Below are 21,851 nucleotides of genomic sequence, written 5' to 3' on the forward strand. Positions count from 1 at the left end.
ATCTCATATGTTCTACGATGTTTCAAAAACGTCTTTGGTGCCTCAATTCTAAACCATTTAGCATTACGCACTGAACTATCATGTAGTCATCAAAACGCGTATGTCAGATGCTCGCAACATCCACAACCGACGCTCGAGGTTCAGCTCACTAAGCGATGCATTAAGGACATAATCCTTCTGCGCAGCAATGAGGACAATCCTCAGTTTATGGACCCAGTCCGCATAATTGCTACTATCAACTTTCAACTAAATTTTCTCTGGGAACATATCTAAAATAGTAAAACTAAAGCGTAAGCTTCGACATAATTTGCAAAGTCCTTTTGACTATGTTCATGATAATTAAGTTCATCTGATAATTTAATGAACTCCCACGCAGATAGACATCCCTCTAGTCATCTAAGTGATACATGATCCGAGTCAACTAGGCCGTGTCCGATCATCACGTGAGACGGACTAGTCATCATCGGTGAACATCTTCATGTTGATCGTATCTTCTATACGACTCATGTTCGACCTTTCGGTCTTCCATGTTCCGAGGCCATGTCTGTACATGCTAGGCTCGTCAAGTCAACCTAAGTGTATTGCGTGTGTAAATCTGGCTTACACCCGTTGTATTCGAACGTTAGAATCTATCACACCCGATCATCACGTGGTGCTTCGAAACAATGAACCTTCACAACGATGCACAGTTAGGGGGAACACTTTCTTGAAATTATTGCGATGGATCATCTTATTTAAGCTACCGTCGTTCTAAGAAAATAAGATGTAAAACATGATAGACATCACATGCAATCAAATAGTGACATGATATGGCCAATATCATTTTGCTCCTTTTGATCTCCATCTTCGGGGCACCATGATCATCATCGTCACCGGCATGACACCATGATCTCCTTCATCGTGTTTTCATGAAGTTGTCTCGTCATCTATTACTTCTACTACTATGGCTAACGGTTTAGCAATAAAGTAAAGTAATTACATGATGTTTATGTTGACACGCAGGTCATAAATAAATTAAGACAACTCTTATGGCTCCTGCCGGTTGTCATACTCATCGACATGCAAGTCGTGATTCCTATTACAAGAACATGATCAATCTCACACATCACATATATCATTCATCACATCCTTTTGGCCATATCACATCACGTAGCATACCCTGCAAAAATAAGTTAGACGTCCTCTAATTGTTGTTGCATGTTTTACGTGGCTGCTATGGGTTTCTAGGAAGAACATTTCTTACCTATGCAAAACCACAACGTGATATGCCAATTTTTATTTACCCTTCATAAGGACCCTTTTCATCGAATCCGATCCGACTAAAGTGGGAGAGACAGACACCCGGTAGCCACCTTATGCAACTAGTGCATGTCAGTCGGTGGAACCAGTCTCACGTAAGCGTACGTGTAAGGTCGGTCCGGGCCGCTTCATCCCACGATGCCGCCGAATCAAGATAAGACTAGTAACAACAAGTAAATTGACAAAATAGACACCCACAACAAATTGTGTTCTACTCGTGCATAGAAACTACGCATAGACCTAGCTCATGATGCCACTGTTGGGGATCGTAGCAATAATTCAAAATTTTCTACGCATCACCAAGATCAATCTATGGAGTAATCTAGCAACGAGGGGAAGGGGAGTGCATCTACATACCCTTGTAGATCGCGATGCGGAAGCGTTACAGGAACGCGGATGAAGGAGTCGTACTCATAGCGATTCAGATCGCGGTTGATTCCGATCTAAGCGCCGAACAATGGCGCCTCCGCGTTCAACACACGTGCAGCCCGGTGACGTCTCCCACGCCTTGATCCAGCAAGGGGAGAAGGAGAGGTTGGGGAAGACTCCGTCCAGCAGCAGCACGACGGCGTGGTGGTGGTGGAGGAGCGCGGGACTCCAGCAGGGCTTCGCCAAGCACTACGAGAGACGAGGAGGGAGAGAGGTAGGGCTGCGCCAAGAGAGAGATCAAATCATCTGTTGGGCAGCCCCATACCTCAAGTATATATAGGGGGAGGGGAGGGGCTGCGCCCCCTCTAGGGTTCCCTCCCCAAGGGGGGCGGCAGCCCTAGATCCCATCTAGGGTGGCGGCCAGAGGGGAGAGGGAGAGGGGGCGCACCAGGATGGGCCCTAGGGCCCATTTGCCCTAGGGTTTGCCCCCTTCCCCTCTTGGAGGCGCCTTGGGCCCTGGTGGGAGGCACCCCAGCCCATCTAGGGGCTGGTCCCTTCCAACTATTGGCCCACGAAGGCCTCCGGGGCTGGTGGCCCCTCCCGGTGGACCCCCGGACCCTTCTGGTGGTCCCGGTACATTACCGGTGATGCCCAGAACACTTTCGGTGGCCAAATCCTCACTTCCTATATATCAATCTTTACCTCCGGATCATTCCGGAACTCCTCGTGACGTCCGGGATCTCATCTGGGACTCCGAACAACATTCGGTAACCGCGTACATACTTTCCCTATAACCCTAGCGTCATCGAACCTTAATTGTGTAGACCCTACGGGTTCGGGAACCATGTAGACATGACCGAGACAACTCTCCGGCCAATAACCAATAGCGGGATCTGGATACCCATGTTGGCTCCCACATGTTCCACGATGATCTCATCGGATGAACCACGATGTCAAGGATTCAATCAATCCTGTATTCAATTCCCTTTGTCTACCGGTATAGCACTTGCCCGAGATTCGATCATCGGTATCCCGATACCTTGTTCAATCTCGTTACCGGCAAGTCTCTTTACTCGTTCCGTAACACATCATCTCGTGATCAACTCATTGGGCACATTGTGCACATTATGATGATGTCCTACCGAGTGGGCCCAGAGATACCTCTCCGTCACATGGAGTGATAAATCCCAGTCTCGATTCATGCCAACCCAACAGACACTTTCGGAGATACCCGCAGTGCACCTTTATAGCCACCCAGTTACGTTTTGAAGTTTGGTACACCCAAAGCATTCCTACGGTATCCGGGAGTTGCACAATCTCATGGTCTAAGGAAATGATACTTGACATTAGAAAAGCTTTAGCATACGAACTACACGATCTTGTGCTAGGCTTAGGATTGGGTCTTGTCCATCACATCATTCTCCTAATAATGTGATCCCGTTATCAACGACATCCAATGTCCATGGTCAGGAAACCGTAACCATCTATTGATCAACAAGCTAGTCAACTAGAGGCTTACTAGGGACATGGTGTTGTCTATGTATCCAGCATGTATCTGAGTTTCCTATCAATACAATTCTAGCATGGATAATAAACGATTATCATGAACAAGGAAATATAATAATAACTAATTTATTATTGCCTTTAGGGCATATTTCCAACACCGATTGGGCGGGCCCATGGCAGACACTGCTGATACTGTAGCGCAACAGGGAAAAATAAGGAAAAAAAGAAGCGCACTCTAGAGGAATCGAACTACACTACAGTCCTCTTAGTAACGAGGTCCTGTCAATTGCCATGGGAGCTGATGATTCTAAGTGACCAATTATCAGCGCTAATATCTAAGAACTAACAACATTGCCAGAGCTCTAATACATTTTGATTTTATTCGAACAAATCTTGGAAATTATAAACAATTTTCTATGAGGTAAGTAATGTTTCAAAGTTCGAACATTTGTCAAACAATGTGAACAAATTTTGAAACTCCAAACATTTTTTTTGAATATGTGAACAATTTTAAAATAGGAACATGTTTTGAAAATTTCTGAAGAAAAGTTGAAAATGTAGACATTTTTTTAAAACACGAACAATATTTTGAAAAACAAGAACAATTTTCTAAAAAATGGGAACAATTTTGAAATTCCAAAACTTTTTTGAAAATTTGAATTTTTTTTGAAAATGCAAATATTTTTTGAAAATCATGAATTTCTTTCAAAACAATGGGAACAAATGTGTAATTCCAATTTTTTTTTGAAAATTGAACAAATTTGAAAACGTGAACATTTTTTGAAAATCATGAACAAAATTTGAAAACGCAAAAAAATTGTACATTTTTTAAAAGAACGAAATATTTTTTGAAACGTGAACAAAAAAATTCGAACATTTTGACAAAAAATCCGAACAAAATATTGAATATATTGAACTTTTTTGAAATTGTGATTTTTAGAAAAAAAATTAAAAGAACGAAAGAAACAGAAAAATGAAAATGAAACCAGGCGAAAAGAAGAAACAGATAATAGCTGGCCTCTTGCACGTGTAAGACACTAGCATTGTTGAGGTAAAGAGTGGCTAGCAACGCCCCTCCATTACCCTAAAAAAAAGGCAACGCCCCTCCACGAGTGGGAGGTTTGAGGTTCGATTCCTCGCTCTCTTTGTTTTTTCGAGGAATTTTCTCTGTAGGAAGCACACGTCATGGACCGGCCCATGAACGACCAATGGGGTGTGCGAGAGGTCGACACTTTGCCGCAGAATGCGGCGAGGCGAATAGGGTTTTCCGCGGCGCCTCAACATTTTGACGCAGAATGCGTCGAATAGGAAAACCTAGCCGCTCCCGTTAGTTGTTGCATTGCTCTTAAAACTCATCATAGTGGGCCTCTTATAAGCTGGGCTTGCATGGCCGTTGGGATATTTGCACTGCATGCAACAAGGGTGCAGAGAAACCTTTAACAAGCACATCAGAGAGAAACTTTTGCCTAAAGAAACATTACAGATAAACTTTATATATGCACACTACCCTGAGTGGGGCGTTTTGGTGACTGGGCTCCATGGAGCCCGATTTTTTTTTAAAATTCAAAATCCAAACTTGTTGGTTCAAAAAAATCTGAAAAAATATGCAATTATATAACGATGAAAGGTATATGTGTGTAAAAAGTCCAAGATGAAATACCTTGAAATGCCAACTATACAAAAAAATCATGGACTTTGAGGATGAATTTTTATTTTTGCCATGCCTTCATTTCAACGTATTTTGCCTTGAAAATTTTACAAACATGTACATTACACGTATATCTGTATTTTTTTAGAAATTTTTGAAACATGGAAATATGAATTTTAAAAATTGCAAATGGAGGCCTCCAAAAGCATTTTTTGCACTACCCTGAAGAAGCAACCTGCAAGCTTTGATATGTCTGGGGCGGTTCACAACAGGGTTCCTTCAAGAACATATTCGGATATTCAAAAGCGATTATATGAACTTTTATATTAATAATAGAAGTCTCAAACATATGTAGGACAAATGTTTAGATGATATAATAAGATGCATAAATAACTCAAAGGCAAACTTGCTAGCTAGCGGGAATTAATCAGCATGTAACTGCAACCATGCTTGCAAGGTTAGCTCCTGGATGCCACTAAATATTTCTGGCCTACTTCGCGGCGCCACCATCATTGTCCTCGGCACCAGCATCATCGCCAACAGCTTCGTCTTCATCGTCATAAGCTCCATCTCCATCTTCGCCGCCGGCTCCATCTCCATCGTCATCGGCTCCATCTCCCTCATCCTCAGCAACAACAGCGTCCAGGGCTCCATTTTCACCAGCGGCATCATCATCTCCATCAGCGGCAGCACCAGTAATGCCATCACCGTTATTTGCATCTCCCTCTTCCAGATATTCCTCATTGTCTGCATGTAGTCAATGATGTCACTTTTCAATAAATACTTATCTCTTCTGTTTCTTTTACCATACTTTGATTTTTTTTAGTAGAAAAACTTGTGATGCCACGAGCCTACACCACTTTGTTGGTCCAACAAACCACTGATCAATATATATATTACCACATATAGTTCTAGAAATCAAATAAGTTAATTGGTGTTCTTATTTGTCTATGAATGTGAAACACATGTATATAGTTCATTTATATTGTGCACGCACCATCTTGTTTTTCTCCAGGAAGAATGTAGATCTTCTTGACTGAAACTGCGAAATCCCTGTAACATTTAGTTGTTACTATTTCATCATTATATCAAGAACTATAGAATTCTACATAAGAGGCAAAAAACAAGAATACATAGATTAGTATCCAAGAACTCACTCCCATGGGACTTCACCGAGAAAGAAACGATAACCATCCATGTTATCATACAAAAACATGAAGTCATCATCTATCGCACCTTGTTCTTCACTCATCGCCAAGCCACTAAGTTGGTACTGTGAAACTGAACAATACAAAGGAAACAATGTCAGTAAATAGATAATTATAAACTTTATAACTGTCCATATTTGACCAGAAAAAGGAAAGATCTCACTTGTTCGTTAGGTGGCTCACACACAATTATAACGGTAAGGATCAATACTAGGTCAGGTTAGGAAACAAAAATTACAAACATAGTTGAAACATTCCCTTGCATAAACACTAGTACTTCCAAAGAGTACTAGAAAACGGCGATCTAGCCTTGCAATTTGCATGGGGAAAGTCTGCAACCTATAAGTAAATGAAGATCTGGATCCTCTGCACCAATATGTACAACTAGTAACTGATTTGAAATAATTAAGAACATGGCCTAGGTGAACAAAACAAAAATGGAAACATGGTCAATGATCTATCTTGATTGTAGTGTTTTATTTCGTAAAATTTCCTTGGGCTCCACCACCATGTGAAGATCTTTTGACCCCAACCATGCATGATTATGCAATGCTAGATTCGGATGTTGCATTCGTACTATATGATAGAGAATACATATACATTTAGATTCATGTCAGACTATTCATATAGAATAAATTCGTTGATGAAAGCTTATCTTACAATTTATAACATATAGTTGTCGTAAAAAAAATACTTACGCGAATAGTTGCTTCCGAGTCTTTTCAGAGTGGAGGACAACGAGTCATAACTATTGTGAGTCGCCAAATTTATCTTCCTTCCAAAGGGCTCCCCATGCAAGAAAACCTTCACAAACCTTGTTGGTGACAACCTTGGATTTCCCTCGGGTACAAGAGAAGCATCCATTGAAGATACGTCCTATGGTCTCTGGTTAGTAAATAAGATGAATCTCTCAATTCTACAAGCTAGTGATATATCAACTTTAGAAATAGTATGCTAACAGTGAGAAGCAAATAATAAAAATGAGTACACCCTATTGTTACATACGTTGATAGATCTTGTTGGAAATATAAGAACCTTGGTCACAGGCATGCACCTGGTGGGATGCACACTGGGGGGCTTTATACTACAATGCCTGGTCCTAGAATTAAAGAAAGAATACATAGCATACCTTGTTTTCAGCTTCAGCCTTGTAAATACGGTATTTCTAGAAATGGCACTCGAAATTTCCTAAGAAGTTGAATAAGAAGTTAAGTGAAAACACTTAAAGACAAGATGGAAATGGTTTTATATGCTATGCAAATTTACGAAAATATAAGGGTGTGGCCGGAAATGCGTCAGTCATATACATCTTTTGTGCAATCCTATCTCCAACAATAAATGTCCTTGAAGTAATATATGCAGCATATCTTGGTATACTGTTTTTGTATATGTTGCATTGATGGCAAAAGATACCATTTGACCTGCATACCTAGGACGCATGCACAAGTTTTCATTTCAAGAAAATAAATCTTTGGATATTCTCATGTCAGGTTGTGTGTTGTATTATATATACTCATCTGATAGTCCACGGCTCTTTTTAGAGGTAATAATGATCCATGTTCCATGGAAGATTACTCTAATTTCGTACTACAATGCACACAATCCATTTAAAGGGGCGTGCATTTATTATAGAAATCCATTTACATTTTGCAATAAATTGAGTATATCTTACATGGAACTTGGGTACTAAATCACCATAGTTGTTTTGATATCTACACAATCATTCATGGCTAGCACCAAGCATCTGTTGGACGGCCATGAAAAAATTTGTTGGTCAGCCACAGTATCCAATCTCACTTAATCAATGAATTTCAAGCGTCAGACTGTTGTAACATAAAAATTTGACATACGACATCGCTTTCATGAGTTGGCAACATTGTTGCATAAACATTTTACCACAACCTATCAAAAACTAGTACTACAACAACAATGCATCATTTTTAATACGCATATGCCAATGAAAACAAATGTGACGCCCCCGATTTGACCGTACACTAATCATACACGCAAACGTGTACGATCAAGATCAGAGACTCACGGGAAGATATCACAACACAACTCTACAAATAAAATAAGTCATACAAGCATCATATTACAAGCTAGGGGCCTCAAGGGCTCGAATACAAGAGCTCGATCATAGACGAGTCAGCGGAAGCAACAATATCTGAGTACATACATAAGTTAAACAAGTCTGCCTTAAGAAGGCTAGCACAAACTGGGATACAGATCGAAAGAGGCGCAGGCCTCCTGCCTGGGATCCTCCTAAACTACTCCTGGTCGTCGTCAGCGGGCTGCACGTAGTAGTAGGCACCTCTCGAGTAGTAGCAGTCATCATCAACAGTGGAGTCAGGCTCCTGGGCTCCATCGTCTGGTCGCAGCAATCGAGTATAGAAAGGAGGGGAAATGGGGAGCAAAGCAACCGTGAGTACTCATCCAAAGTACTCGCAAGTAAGGAGCTACACTACATATGTATGCATTGGTATCAAATGGAAAAGGGGTAACATATGTAGACTAAACTGCAGAATGCCAGAATTAAGAGGGGGATAGCTAGTCCTATCGAAGACTATGCTTCTGGTAACCTCCATCTTGCAGCAGAAGAAGAGAGTAGATGGTAAGTTCACCAAGTAACATCGCATAGCAAAATCCTAACCGATGATCCTCCCCTCGTCGTCCTGTGGGAGAGCGATCACCGGTTGTATCTGTCACTTGAAAGGGTGTGTTTTATCAAGTATCTGGTTCTAGTTGTCATAAGGTCAAGGTACAACTCAAGTCGTCCTGTTACCGAAGATCACGGCTAATCGAATAGATTAACTTCCCTACAGGGGTGCACCACATTTCCCAACACGCTCGATCCCCTTTGTCCGGACACACTTTCCTGGGTCATGCCCGGCCTCGGAAGATCAACACGTCGCAGCCCTACCTAGTCACAACAGAGAGGTCAGCACGCCGGTCGAAATCCTATGGTGCAGGGGTCTGGGCCCATCGCCCATTGCACACCTGCACGTTGCGAGGGTGGCCGGAGAGCAGACCTAGCAACCTCCATTACAAAGGAAGTTGCGTTACGCGGTCCAACCCGGTGCGCGCCGCTCAGTCGCTGACGTCACGAAGGCTTCGGCTGATACCACGACGTCGAGTGCCCATAATTGTTCCCGCATAGTTGGTTAGTGCGTATAGGTCAGTGGCCAGACTTAGATCAAATCCCAAGATCTCGTTAAGCGTGCTAATTTGAAGTAACTGCGAACGCCGACCAGTGCCAGGCCCACCTCTCACCTAGGTGGTCTCAACCCGCCCTGTCGCTCCACCACAAAGTAACAGTTGGGGGCCCTCGGGAACCCAGGCCCACCACTACTTAGATGGAACCACCTTCCCCTTCAGCCCCCACATCAGAATCACCTGCGGGTACTCTATGAGCCGACCCGACTTTAGTCACCACATGTATCACATATAATATATATAAGAATATACCCGTGATCACCTCCCAAGTGATCACGGCCCGATAGTATAGCATGGCAGATAGACAGACAAGAATGTAGGGCCACTGATGATAAACTAGCATCCTATACTAAGCATTTAGGATTGCAGGTAAGGTATCAACAACTGTAGCAGCAATGACAGGCTATGCATCAGAATAGGAATAACAGAAAGCAGTAACATGCTACACTACTCTAATGCAAGCAGTAGAGAGAAGAGTAGGCGATATCTGGTGATCAAGGGGGGGGGCTTGCCTGGTTGCTCTAGCAAGAGAGAGGGGTCGTCAACACCGTAGTCGTACCGGGTAGCAGCGGCGTCGGTCTCGGTGTCTAGCGAAAGAAGAGGGGGAAGAAACAATGAATATAATGCAAACAAATGCATAGTGATGCATGACATGACAAATAGCGGTGGTAGGGGTGCCCTAACGCGGTATGAGGTGATATCGGTGAAGGGGGGAAACATCCGGGAAATATCCCCGGTGTTTCGCGTTTCCGGACAGATGAACCGGAGGGGGAAAGTTGCGTGTTCGCTATGCTAGGGGTGTGTGGCGGACGAACGGGCTGCGTATCCGGATTCGTCTCGTCTTTCTGAGCAACTTTCATGTACAAAGTTTTTTCATCCGGGCTACAGTTTATTTTATATCAATTAAAAAGATTTAAATCATTTTTAGAATTTATTTAATTATTTTAAATCAACATTATCCAGAACAGTGCACGCTGACGTCAGCATGATGTCAGCAGTTGACCGCTAACCTGGTCAACCTGACAGGTGGGTCCCACCTGTCAGCAACTGTTTGACTAATTAACAGGAGTTAATTAGATTAACTAGTTGTTAGGTTAATTAATCTTAATTAGTTGATTTAAACAGAACTAATTAAGTTAATTATTTAGTTAATTAAATAATTAATTATTTTTATTTTTACTATTTATTTTTTAATTCTTTTTCTTATTAATCGTTCTCGTTTTAGGGGCGCGGGCCCCTAGTCAGTGGCCCAGAGGGCCATAGCGGGCGCCGGTCAGCGGTCAGCGGTTCCGGGCACGGGCGCCGGGTCGCCTGGACCTGGGCACGCGCGGGCAGGTCGGCAGCCACGGCGCACGACCAGCGGACCGGAGCGGCGAACAGGAGGGCGGCGGCTGTGCGGGCAAGCGCTGCGGGTGCGTGGACGCAGCAAGCAGAAGCGGCCAGCGGAAGCAGGCGGGCGAGCCGCGGCAAGCAACATGCAGCAGGAGAGGTGCTGCGGCAGTGGTGGGGCTTCGGCGACCACGGCCAGCGTGAGGGCAAGGCCGGGGCGGCGCGCAGGAGTGGTGAGCGGAGCAAGGAAGCAGCGGCGTGGCGATGATGGTGGCCGGAGGCGGCGGGGCGCGTGCGGGCGGCAAGTAACAACAGCGATGGCGGGAGACGAGCAAAGGGGCAAGCACGGGCGCGGGCGAAGCACGGCCACGACGGCCTTGGGCACGGGAAGGTGGCGTGGAGCGGCAGGCACGACGAACGTGGCACGGGCAGGTGGCTGCGGACGCGCAGCGACGGGCGTGGTGCGGCGAACGACATAGAGACGGGGGTGAAACGGGGATCGAGGGTGCGCTCACCGGGCCCTGTAGACGTGCAACAGCGTGCTCGGGGAGGGATTGACGGTGGCATGCTTCGGCGATGGGGACGACGTCCTTGGGCGCGAGCAGATCCGTCGAAGGAGAGGGGGATGGGAGCGCGAGGCGACGGGTGACGGAGCAGGCGAGGGAGAGTCGGGGTCGGGCAGCCCGACGGGAAGGTCCGGCGAACGGCGGGGCGGCGCCGGGCGAGGTCAGGCGGCGAGATCGGGACGATCCTGATCTGGATCACGGGAGGCGAGGGGAACGAGCGACGTGGGGGAGTGGGGCGTCGGTGGGTAGGGTTAGGAGTGGGGAGGGGTTATGGGGGACCGGGGTGGGCCGGTCTGGCGGCCCATCGGCCTGCTGGGCCGAGGCCCAGATGGGGGGTGGTTCCTTTCCTCTATTTTTTTGTTAGTTTGTTTTCTTTTTATTTATTTACTTTTCTGTTTTAAAACATTTTAATTTATTTAGGTATTTTATAAAATTGTGCCTCATTGCATCATCAAGATCATAGTCACTATCATCATCTTCATTATAGTATCCATGTTCAACATCATCTTGTGATTGATCAATTCCTAAATAGGGTAATTCATTAGATAAATGATCATCACAATGGTTACCTTTATGAATTCTAATAGCTTTGGATATGATATCGCTAATGATTCCAACATTTCCTTTAGCACGCATGAGATTGGTAAGTTCAAATAGACAGTCACCAAAGTTAGGATCACTAGAGTTCATCTTACTCAAGGCAATAGACTTATGGAGAATTTCGTCTAAATTTTTCAAGGAATAATCTGGAAATCGTTTCTCAAGAAATCTCCATATGGTGTAGGCATACTTGAGAGTAGGCAAACATCTAATCAAGTTTCTAGGCAAGCCTCTAATGATGAGCTCAACAGTTCTAAGATTGCGAATCATGTCAATATCTTCATCTAGGGTAGGGTGCAAAGGATCAACATGAGGTGCACAAGGGCTATTAATGTACTTGTTCAAATGATATTCATTGAAAATCTCAAGCATTTCATTTTTCCACTCATGAAAATACTCTCCATCAAGAATAGGCACTCTATGTCTAAGACTCCCCAAAGTAGACACATCCATCTTCCTCCAATGGTGTTTAAACCAAGGCAATGGAGACCAAAGCTCTGATACCAATTGAAAGGATCGAGAAGAGGTGTCTAGAGGGGGTGATTAGACACTAAGTGCCAAAAGTTGCAGTTTTTAATATTCTTAAGTTTAAGTGGAGTTTAAGCACAAGTTTAACAAACACAATACATATCAAGCAAGCATGCAATGAGTATATGAGCAGCGGAAAGTAAAGCATGCAACTTGCAAGAATGTAAAGGGAAGGGTTTGGAGTATTCAAACGCAATTGGAGACACGGATGTTTTTGTCGTGGTTCCGATAGGTGGTGCTATCGTACATCCACGTTGATGGAGACTTCAACCCACGGAGGGTAACGGTTGCGCGAGTCCACGGAGGGCTCCACCCACGAAGGGTCCATGAAGAAGCAACCTTGTCTATTCCATCACGGCCATCGCCCACGAAGGACTTGCCTCACTAGTGGTAGATCTTCACAAAGTAGGCAATCTCCTTGCCCTTACAAACTCCTTGGTTCAACTCCACATTCTTGTCGGAGGCTCCCAAGTGACACCTAGCCAATCTAGGAGACACCACTCTCCAAGAAGTAACAAATGGTGTGTTGATGATGAACTCCTTGCTCTTGTGCTTCAAATGATAGTCTCCCCAACACTCAACTCTCTCTCACACAGGATTTGGATTTGGTGGAAAGAAGATTTGAGTGGAAAGCAACTTGGGAAAGGCTAGAGATCAAGATTCATATGGTTGGAATGGAATATCTTGACCTTAACACAAGTGTAGGTGGTTCTCTCTCAGAAAATGTGTATTGGAAGTGTAGGTATGTTCTGATGGCTCTCTCCACGAATGAAGAGTGGGTGGAGGGGTATATATAGCCTTCACACAAAATCTAACCGTTACACACAATTTGCCAAACTCGGTGAGACCAAATGGTTAAACTCGGTCGGACCGATTCAACAAACCTAGTGACCGTTAGGATTTTTGGTGGGACTGAGATGCAACTCGGTAGGACCAATATGGTTAGGGTTAGGGCATAACGTAATCTCGGTGTGACCGATTACACAAACTCGGTGGGACCGATTTTGGTAATAAGCTAACCAGAGAGTTGGTCAAGCAAACTCGATGAGACCGATTACACAAACTCGGTGGGACCGATTTTGGTAATAAGCTAACTAGAGGGTTTGCATTGTAATCTCGGTAGTACCGATTGCTCAAACTCGGTGATACCGATTTTGGTAATGGACATACATAGAGAGATTACAATCCCATCTCAGTGAGACTGAGATCCCTATCGGTGAAACCGATTTGCTAGGGTTTGTGGCAGTGGCTATGACATCTGAAACTCGGTGGCGCCGAATAGATAGAATCGGTGGGGCCGAGTTTGACTTTTGGTTTAGGTCATATGTGGATGTGGGAAGGTACTTGAGGGTTTTGGAGCATATCACTAAGCACTTTGAGCAAGCAAGCCATTAAGCAACACCTCATCCCCTCTTGATAGTATTGGCTTTTCCTATAGACTCAATGTGATTTTGGATCACTAAAATAGAAAATGTAGAGTCTTGATCTTGAAGCTTGAGCCAATCCTTTGTCCTTAGCATCTTGAAGGGGTTCCACATCCTCTAGTCCATGTCACTCCATTGTTGAACTTATCTAAAACATACTAGGTAAAAGTGTTAGTCCAACAAGAGATATGTTGACATTAATTACCAAAACCACCCAGGGAGCACTTGTGCTTTCAATCTCCCCCTTTTTGGTAATTGATGACAACATACATCAAAGCTTTAGATAAAGATATAGAGAACAACAAGTAAAGCTTTGGAAAGACATGTAACATGCATAGGCTCCCCCTACATGTATGCAATCATGTGAATATTGAATATAGGAGCATGTGAATGCGTAAACATGACAGAGTAAGCAATGTGTTACATGTATCTTGGCTATATGCATCAGAGCAAATGATGTGAATGTGAGAAATGTACCTTCATGCTCACGAGTCCTTCTTGCAAACAGTATGTACATCAGCAAGAACTTCTCATTCACATGACTGTGATGCATATACTTACCTTGTGGTCTTGAGTTGGCTTAGGATGGGATGAACCTGCGCAAACAAGGTTAAATAACACAGATACACCTACTGACCAGAGCAAGCAAGAGAAACCACAAGAGAACCAAGACTGGGATGACATGTAGAGTGAGTACTAAGTACCACATTGGATATAGACATGTCCCCAAAGGTAAAGATATGCAATAAAATCAAAGATTTCCTTCCCTTAGATGTCTTGCTCCCCCTGAATCTTCATGGGATATTGGGAGAAGATAGGGAACAGAAAATCAGAGCAACAAAAAGGAAACAACAGAGCTTGAGCTAAAGCAAGCAACCAAACATGTGTTTCCCCTCTTAAAGACATGTGACATCTCTCCTCTTGAACACCAAGCATCTGGGGTCTTTGATGATTTTACTTTCTCCTAGTTGAGAAACTCTCTCCCCCTGAGTATTCTCTCTTTCTCCCCCTATAGGAAGGATTAAGCTTTGATGTGATCTCTCTCTCCCCCTTTGACATCAATTGCCAAGAAGGGCTCTTCTGGACATGTGATACAAATGGGTTGGTCCTTGAGTCACAGAGCGAAGCAGCATGTCTAATATGATGCTGGTAGAGGACAAGAATCATTGAGTGGAGCTGGAGCAAACAGAAATCAGGAATAAGTGGCAAGTTGGTTTTCCTGTGATGGAATCGGTGACTCTGAGTTGTGTGCTTCGGTTTCACCGAAAGATTTTGGTTGGGCCGAAGAGAACAAACCGGTGTGACCGAGTTCATCAGAGTGAAACCACTTGTCACCTCAGCTCACTAGACAAGTAAGATCTCACAAGGATATGCAAGGAATTTACTGAAAGATTTGCAATGAATTGGATGCAGAAAATGCAAGACAAAAAGGAAAGAAAAGAAACTAAAAGTTCTAGATGAAGTTTTTTTTTGTTTTTTTTGAAAGGGGAAACAAATATGCAAATGCAAAAGCACGGAGAAACACTAGAGAACTTCATCTAGAAATGGCCGGTGACAAAGTCACCTATGTTAGAGTATATTGACTTAGGAGTCAAGTGAGAGCACTTGATCATAGGTCATACTCATCGTTTAAGCTCAAAATGGGGTTACCATTTTTCATTTAAGCATCTTGATGTATTCACATCTTGTCGAGTTGCTTTGGCTCATGACTTGGAGTAAAGCTTCTCTAAGATGGAATAACATACCTTGGGTGGTGGTGTTGATCTTGATCATGTAGTTGAACTTGTGTGGGTTGCTCAAGGTTGATGTAGTTCATCAAGAGTTGGGAGCACCACTTGGAGTTTGAGTTCATATACCTACATGGGTTAGCTTTGCAAGGAAGAGCACTTGTGTATCCAAAATGAGAATCATGAGACTCAACATAGAATTTTCCATAGGATATGTTTGAATGGTTTCGTGCTTCCTTGTCTTCAACCACCATTATGTAGAGACTTGGTGATGTAGAGATTGCTCAAGATGTGAGTGAGTTGCAATCTCATAGATTTAGATTCAACCAAGTACCTACACGGGTTAGATAACATGCAAGGTACAAATATATCCAAGACATATGAATAGCATCATAAGAGAAATATCGAGGATTAGTCATAGGCTCATGCCCCGCATGTATCAAATGGAGTTCCTACTCCAAGTTTGAAGCATCAATGATGTTCAATTCACCTCTCAACCTGCAAAACACTTTCTCATCAAGTGGTTTAGTGAATATATCCGCCAATTGCTTATTGGTGCGAACATGCTTAAGGTTAATGTCCCCTTTTGCAACATGATCTCGAATGAAATGATGACGAACTTCAATATGCTTAGTTCGAGAATGTTGCACGGGATTGTGAGCAATCTTAATAGCACTTTAATTGTCACATAGCAATGAAACATGTTTCACATATATCCCATAATCTTTAAGAGTTTGGGTCATCCAAAGTAATTGAGCACAACATGAACCAGCGGCAATGTATTCCGCTTCGGCGGTGGATAAGGATACCGAGTTTTGTTTCTTGAAAGACCAAGACACAAGAGATCTACCAAGGAATTGACAAGTACCCGAAGTGGATTTTCTATCAACCTTGTCTCCGGCATAGTCTGAATCGGAGTAGCCAACAAGATCAAAAGAGGACCTCTTGGGATACCAAATACCAAAATTTGGTGTATGGATTAGGTATCTCACTATCCTTTTCACAGCCTTAAGATGACACTCTTTAGGAGCAGCTTGATATCGTGCACACATGCACACACTTAGCATAATATCGGGACGAGAGGCACATAGATATAACAATGAACCAATCATAGAGCAATAAACCTTTTGATCAACCGCTTCACCATCTTTGGTCAAATCAAGATGTCCACTAGTAGGCATGGGTGTAGTCATACCTTTGCATTCTTGCATATTGAACTTCTTGAATAAGTCCTTGGTGTACTTCGTTTGAGAGACAAAGGTACCTTCCTTAGTTTGCTTGATTTGCAAACCGAGAAAGAATTTGAGTTCACTCATCATAGACATCTCAAACTTCTCCGACATTAGCTTTCCAAACTTCTCACTAAAATGAGGGTTAGTTGAACCAAATATGATATCATCAACATAAATTTGGCACACAAATAGTTCTCCATTAACCCTTTTAGTAAAAAGAGTAGAATCAATTTTACCAATTTCAAAGCCTTTTTCAATAAGGAACTTGGTCAAGCATTTATACCATGCTCTAGGAGCTTGTTTAAGACCATAAAGGGCTTTGTGAAGTTTGTAAACATGATTAGGTTTCTTAGGATTGACGAAGCCGGGAGGTTGCTTAACATAAACTTCTTCCTCAATTTTGCCATTTAGAAAAGCACTTTTAATGTCCATTTGGTACAAGGTGATGTCATGGTGATTAACATAAGCAAATAAGATGCGAATGGACTCAAGTCTAGCAACGGGAGCATATGTCTCACCATAGTCCATACCTTCAACTTGTGTGTAGCCTTGGGCGACGAGACGTGCTTTGTTGCGAACCACTTGTCCATCTTCATCTTGCTTGTTGTGAAACACCCATTTGGTACCAATGATGTTGTGGTTGTTGTCGGGCTTCTCGACCAATGTCCACACTTGATTTCTCTCAAAGTTGTGTAGCTCTTCATGCATAGCGTTTATCCAGTCCGGATCCTCCAATGCTTCTTCAACATTCATAGGTTCAATGCTAGAGATGAATGAGTAATGTTCACAAAAGTTAGCTAAACGAGTTTTAGAGCGAGTGATTCTCCCGGTTTGGATATCATTGTAGATTTGCTCGACGGGATGATCCTTAGCAATTCTTGCTCGAACTCGTGAAAGCTTTTTCTTGGGTCGGGGTGGAACATCCTCTTCATCTTGTGCTTCTTCTTGGCCTTCTTCATTGTTGACGTTGGCGTTCTCTTGTCGTGGTGGAGAAGGAGGTTGTTGATGTTCATCTTGGTGCACTTCCTCGTTTTCTTCATCTTGGCGTGTCCCACTTGTGGATGCTTTCGTATCAAATCTTGGTTCACCTTGTCGTGAGGTAGAAGCTTCCACTTGGACGGACGAGGTACTCTCCTTCACTTCCGTTGGACGAATCTTGACAATGGACAAGTCTTGAATTGCTTCTGAAGGGTCTTTGTCTCCTACATCAATTGGCAATTGCTCTACTTGCGAGCCGTTAGATTCATCAAACTTCACATCTACCGTCTCTTCAACCTTTTCGGGTGAAATTGTTGTAGACACGGTAAGTGTGAGAGTTTGAGCCATAACCAAGTAGGAAACCTTCATGAGATTTAGGAGCAAATTTAGAACGACGATGCTTATCAAGAATGCAGCACTTTGAGCCGAATACTCGAAAGTATCCAACTTGGGGTTTGTTACCGGTGAGGAGCTCGTATGCCTTCTTGCCGAGTAGCTTGTGAAGATACAAGCGATTTGTTGCATGACAAGCTGTCTCAACCTCTTCCGCCCAAAAGTGCTTTGGCGTTTTGTACTCATCAAGCATCGTTCTTGCCATCTTGATAAGAGTCCGGTTCTTCCTTTCAACAACTCCATTTTGTTGAGGTGTGTATGTAGCCGAGAACTCGTGTGAAATCCCTTCTTCGTCAAGAAAGGTGTCCACATTTGCGTTCTTGAACTCCGTTCCGTTGTCGCTCCGAACCTTCTTGATCTTCACGTCAAACTGATTTTGGGCCTTCCTAGCGAAGTTTTTGAAGATCTTTTGGACCTGCGATTTGTCATCAAGAAAGAACACCCACGTAAATCTTGAAAAATCATCAACTATGACTAGACCAAATGAGTTACCACCGAGACTCTTGTAGGCATTTGGACCAAAGAGATCCATGTGAAGTAGCTCGAGTGGTCTTCTTGTGGTCATGATGTTCTTCGCGTGGTGACTTCCTCCAACTTGTTTCCCTGCTTGACAAGCACTACAAAGTCTATCCTTGTCAAATATGACATCTTTTATTCCAAGGATATGATCACCTTTAATAAGCTTATCAAGATTTCGCATACCAACATGACCTAGTCTTCTATGCCACAACCAGCCTTTAGAAGATTTGGTAATTAAGCAAGTTCTAGGTTGAGCCTTTTTAGCGAAATCAACAATGTAAAGATCTCCTCTACGTATACCAGTAAAGACCATTTTATGATTGTCTCTACGAAACACTTGGCAATCTACTTCAGTGAATAAGACATTGAAACCGAAATCCGCAAGTCTAGAAACTGAAAGTAAATTGTATACAAGGGATTCAATGAGCATGACATTTTGTATGGAGCTATCATGTGAGATGGCCACCTTACCAAGGCCAACCACCTTACCCTTTGAATTATCACCAAAAGTGACATATTTTCGAGGGTCGTCGTTCTCAGCAAGCTCACGAAACATATCTTTATCTCCGGTCATATGATCAGTACATCCACTATGAAGGACCCATTCCTTTCCTCCAGCCATGTAGCCGCGAAGATTTGCCATAAGACCAAAATGCCTCATTGCATCATCAAGATCATAGTCACTATCATCATCTTCATCATAGTATCCATGTTCAACATCATCTTGTGATTGATCAATTCCTAGAGAGGGTAATTCATTAGATAAATGATCATCACAATGGTTACCTTTATGAATTCTAATAGCTTCGGATATGACATCACTAATGATTCCAACATTTCCTTTAGCACGCATGAGATTGGTAAGCTCAAATAGACAGTCACCAAAGCTAGGATCACTAGAGTTCATCTTACTCAAGGCAATAGACTTATGGAGAATTTCGTCTAAGTTTTTCAAGGAATAATCTGGAAATCGTTCCTCAAGAAATCTCCATATGGTGTAGGCACACTTGAGAGTAGGCAAACATCTAATCAAGTTTCTAGGCAAGCCTCTAATGATGAGCTCAACAGTTCTAAGATTGCGAATCATGTCAATATCTTCATCTAGGGTAGGGTGCAAAGGATCAACATGAGGTGCACAAGGGCTAGTAATGTACTTGTTCAAATGATATTCATTGAAAATCTCAAGCATTTCATTTTTCCACTCATGAAAATACTCTCCATCAAGAATAGGCACTCTGTGTCTAAGACTCCCCAAAGTAGACACATCCATCTTCCTCCAATGGTGTTTAAACCAAGACAATGGAGACCAAAGCTCTGATACCAATTGAAAGGATCGAGAAGAGGTGTCTAGAGGGGGGTGATTAGACACTAAGTGGCAAAAATTGCAGTTTTTAATATTCTTAAGTTTAAGTGGAGTTTAAGCACAAGTTTAACAAACACAATACATATCAAGCAAGCATGCAATGAGTATATGAGCAGCGGAAAGTAAAGCATGCAACTTGCAAGAATGTAAAGGGAAGGGTTTGGAGTATTCAAACTCAATTGGAGACACAGATGTTTTTGTCGTGGTTCCGATAGGTGGTGCTATCGTACATCCACGTTGATGGAGACTTCAACCCACGGAGGGTAACGATTGCGCGAGTCCACGGAGGGCTCCACCCACGAAGGGTCCACAAAGAAGCAACCTTGTCTATTCCATCACGACCGTCGCCCACGAAGGACTTGCCTCACTAGCGGTAGATCTTCACGAAGTAGGCGATCTCCTTGCCCTTACAAACTCCTTGGTTCAACTCCACATTCTTGTCGGAGGCTCCCAAGTGACACCTAGCCAATCTAGGAGACACCACTCTCCAAGAAGTAACAAATGGTGTGTTGATGATGAACTCCTTGCTCTTGTGCTTCAAATGATAGTCTCCCCAACACTCAACTCTCTGTCACAGGATTTGGATTTGGTGGAAAGAAGATTTGAGTGGAAAGCAACTTGGGAAAGGCTAGAGATCAAGATTCATATGGTTGGAATGGAATATCTTGACCTTAACACAAGTGTAGGTGGTTCTCTCTCTCAGAAAATGTGTATTGGAAGTGTAGGTATGTTCTGATGGCTCTCTCCACGAATGAAGAGTGGGTGGAGGGGTATATATAGCCTTCACACAAAATCTAACCGTTACACACAATTTGCCAAACTCGGTGGGACCGAATGGTTAAACTCGGTCGGACCGATTCAGCAAACCTAGTGACCGTTAGGATTTTCAGTGGGACTGAGATGCAACTCGGTAGGACCGATATGGTTAGGGTTAGGGCATAACGTAATATCGGTGTGACCGATTACACAAACTCGGTGGGACCGATTTTGGTAATAAGCTAACTAGAGAGTTGGTCAGGCAAACTCGGTGAGACCGATTACACAAACTCGGTGGGACCAATTTTGGTAATAAGCTAACCAGAGGGTTTGCATTGTAATCTTGGTAGTACCGATTGCCCAAACTCGGTGAGACCGATTTTGGTAATGGACATACACAGAGAGATTACAATCCCATCTCGGTGAGACCAAGATCCCTATCGGTGAAACCGGTTTGCTAGGGTTTGTGGCAGTGGCTATGACATCTGAAACTCGGTGGCGCCAGATAGATAGAATCAGTGGGGCCGAGTTTGACTTTTGGTTTAGGTCATATGTGGATGTGGGAAGGTAGTTGAGGGTTTTGGAGCATATCACTAAGCACTTTGAGCAAGCAAGCCATTAAGCAACACCTCATCCCCTCTTGATAGTATTGGCTTTTCCTATAGACTCAATGTGATCTTGGATCACTAAAATAGAAAATCTAGAGTCTTGATCTTGAAGCTTGAGCCAATCCTTTGTCCTTAGCATCTTGAAGGGGTTCCACATCCTCTAGTCCATGTCACTCCATTGTTGAACTTATCTGAAACATACTAGGTAAAAGTGATAGTCCAACAAGAGATATGTTGACATTAATTACCAAAACCACCCAGGGAGCACTTGTGCTTTCAGGATGAGTAATGCTCTATCTCTCAAATGAGCTAAACCAATGCTAACCCTAGCTACGATGAATGGGGGGTCTATTTATAGTCTAAGTGCAAATGGGGGCGAAGTGAAGGGGTACATGGGCCTCGGGCCCGAACACTGTGCGCAGACAGGTACCGGACGTCCGCTGGGGACCGGTCGTCCGGTGTCTCAGGAGCTGCCGGACGTCCGGTGTCCTCCAGTCGTCCGCTGGTTCCGCTCTGTGATGGGGGTGCCGGACGTCCGGAAACGTCGGTCTTCCGCTGACTTTGGTTCGGGTGCAGGTGCGTCGG

This window comes from Triticum urartu, chromosome 4 (genome assembly GCF_003073215.2).
Source record: "Triticum urartu cultivar G1812 chromosome 4, Tu2.1, whole genome shotgun sequence".
NCBI classification, from domain to species: Eukaryota; Viridiplantae; Streptophyta; class Magnoliopsida; order Poales; family Poaceae; genus Triticum; species Triticum urartu.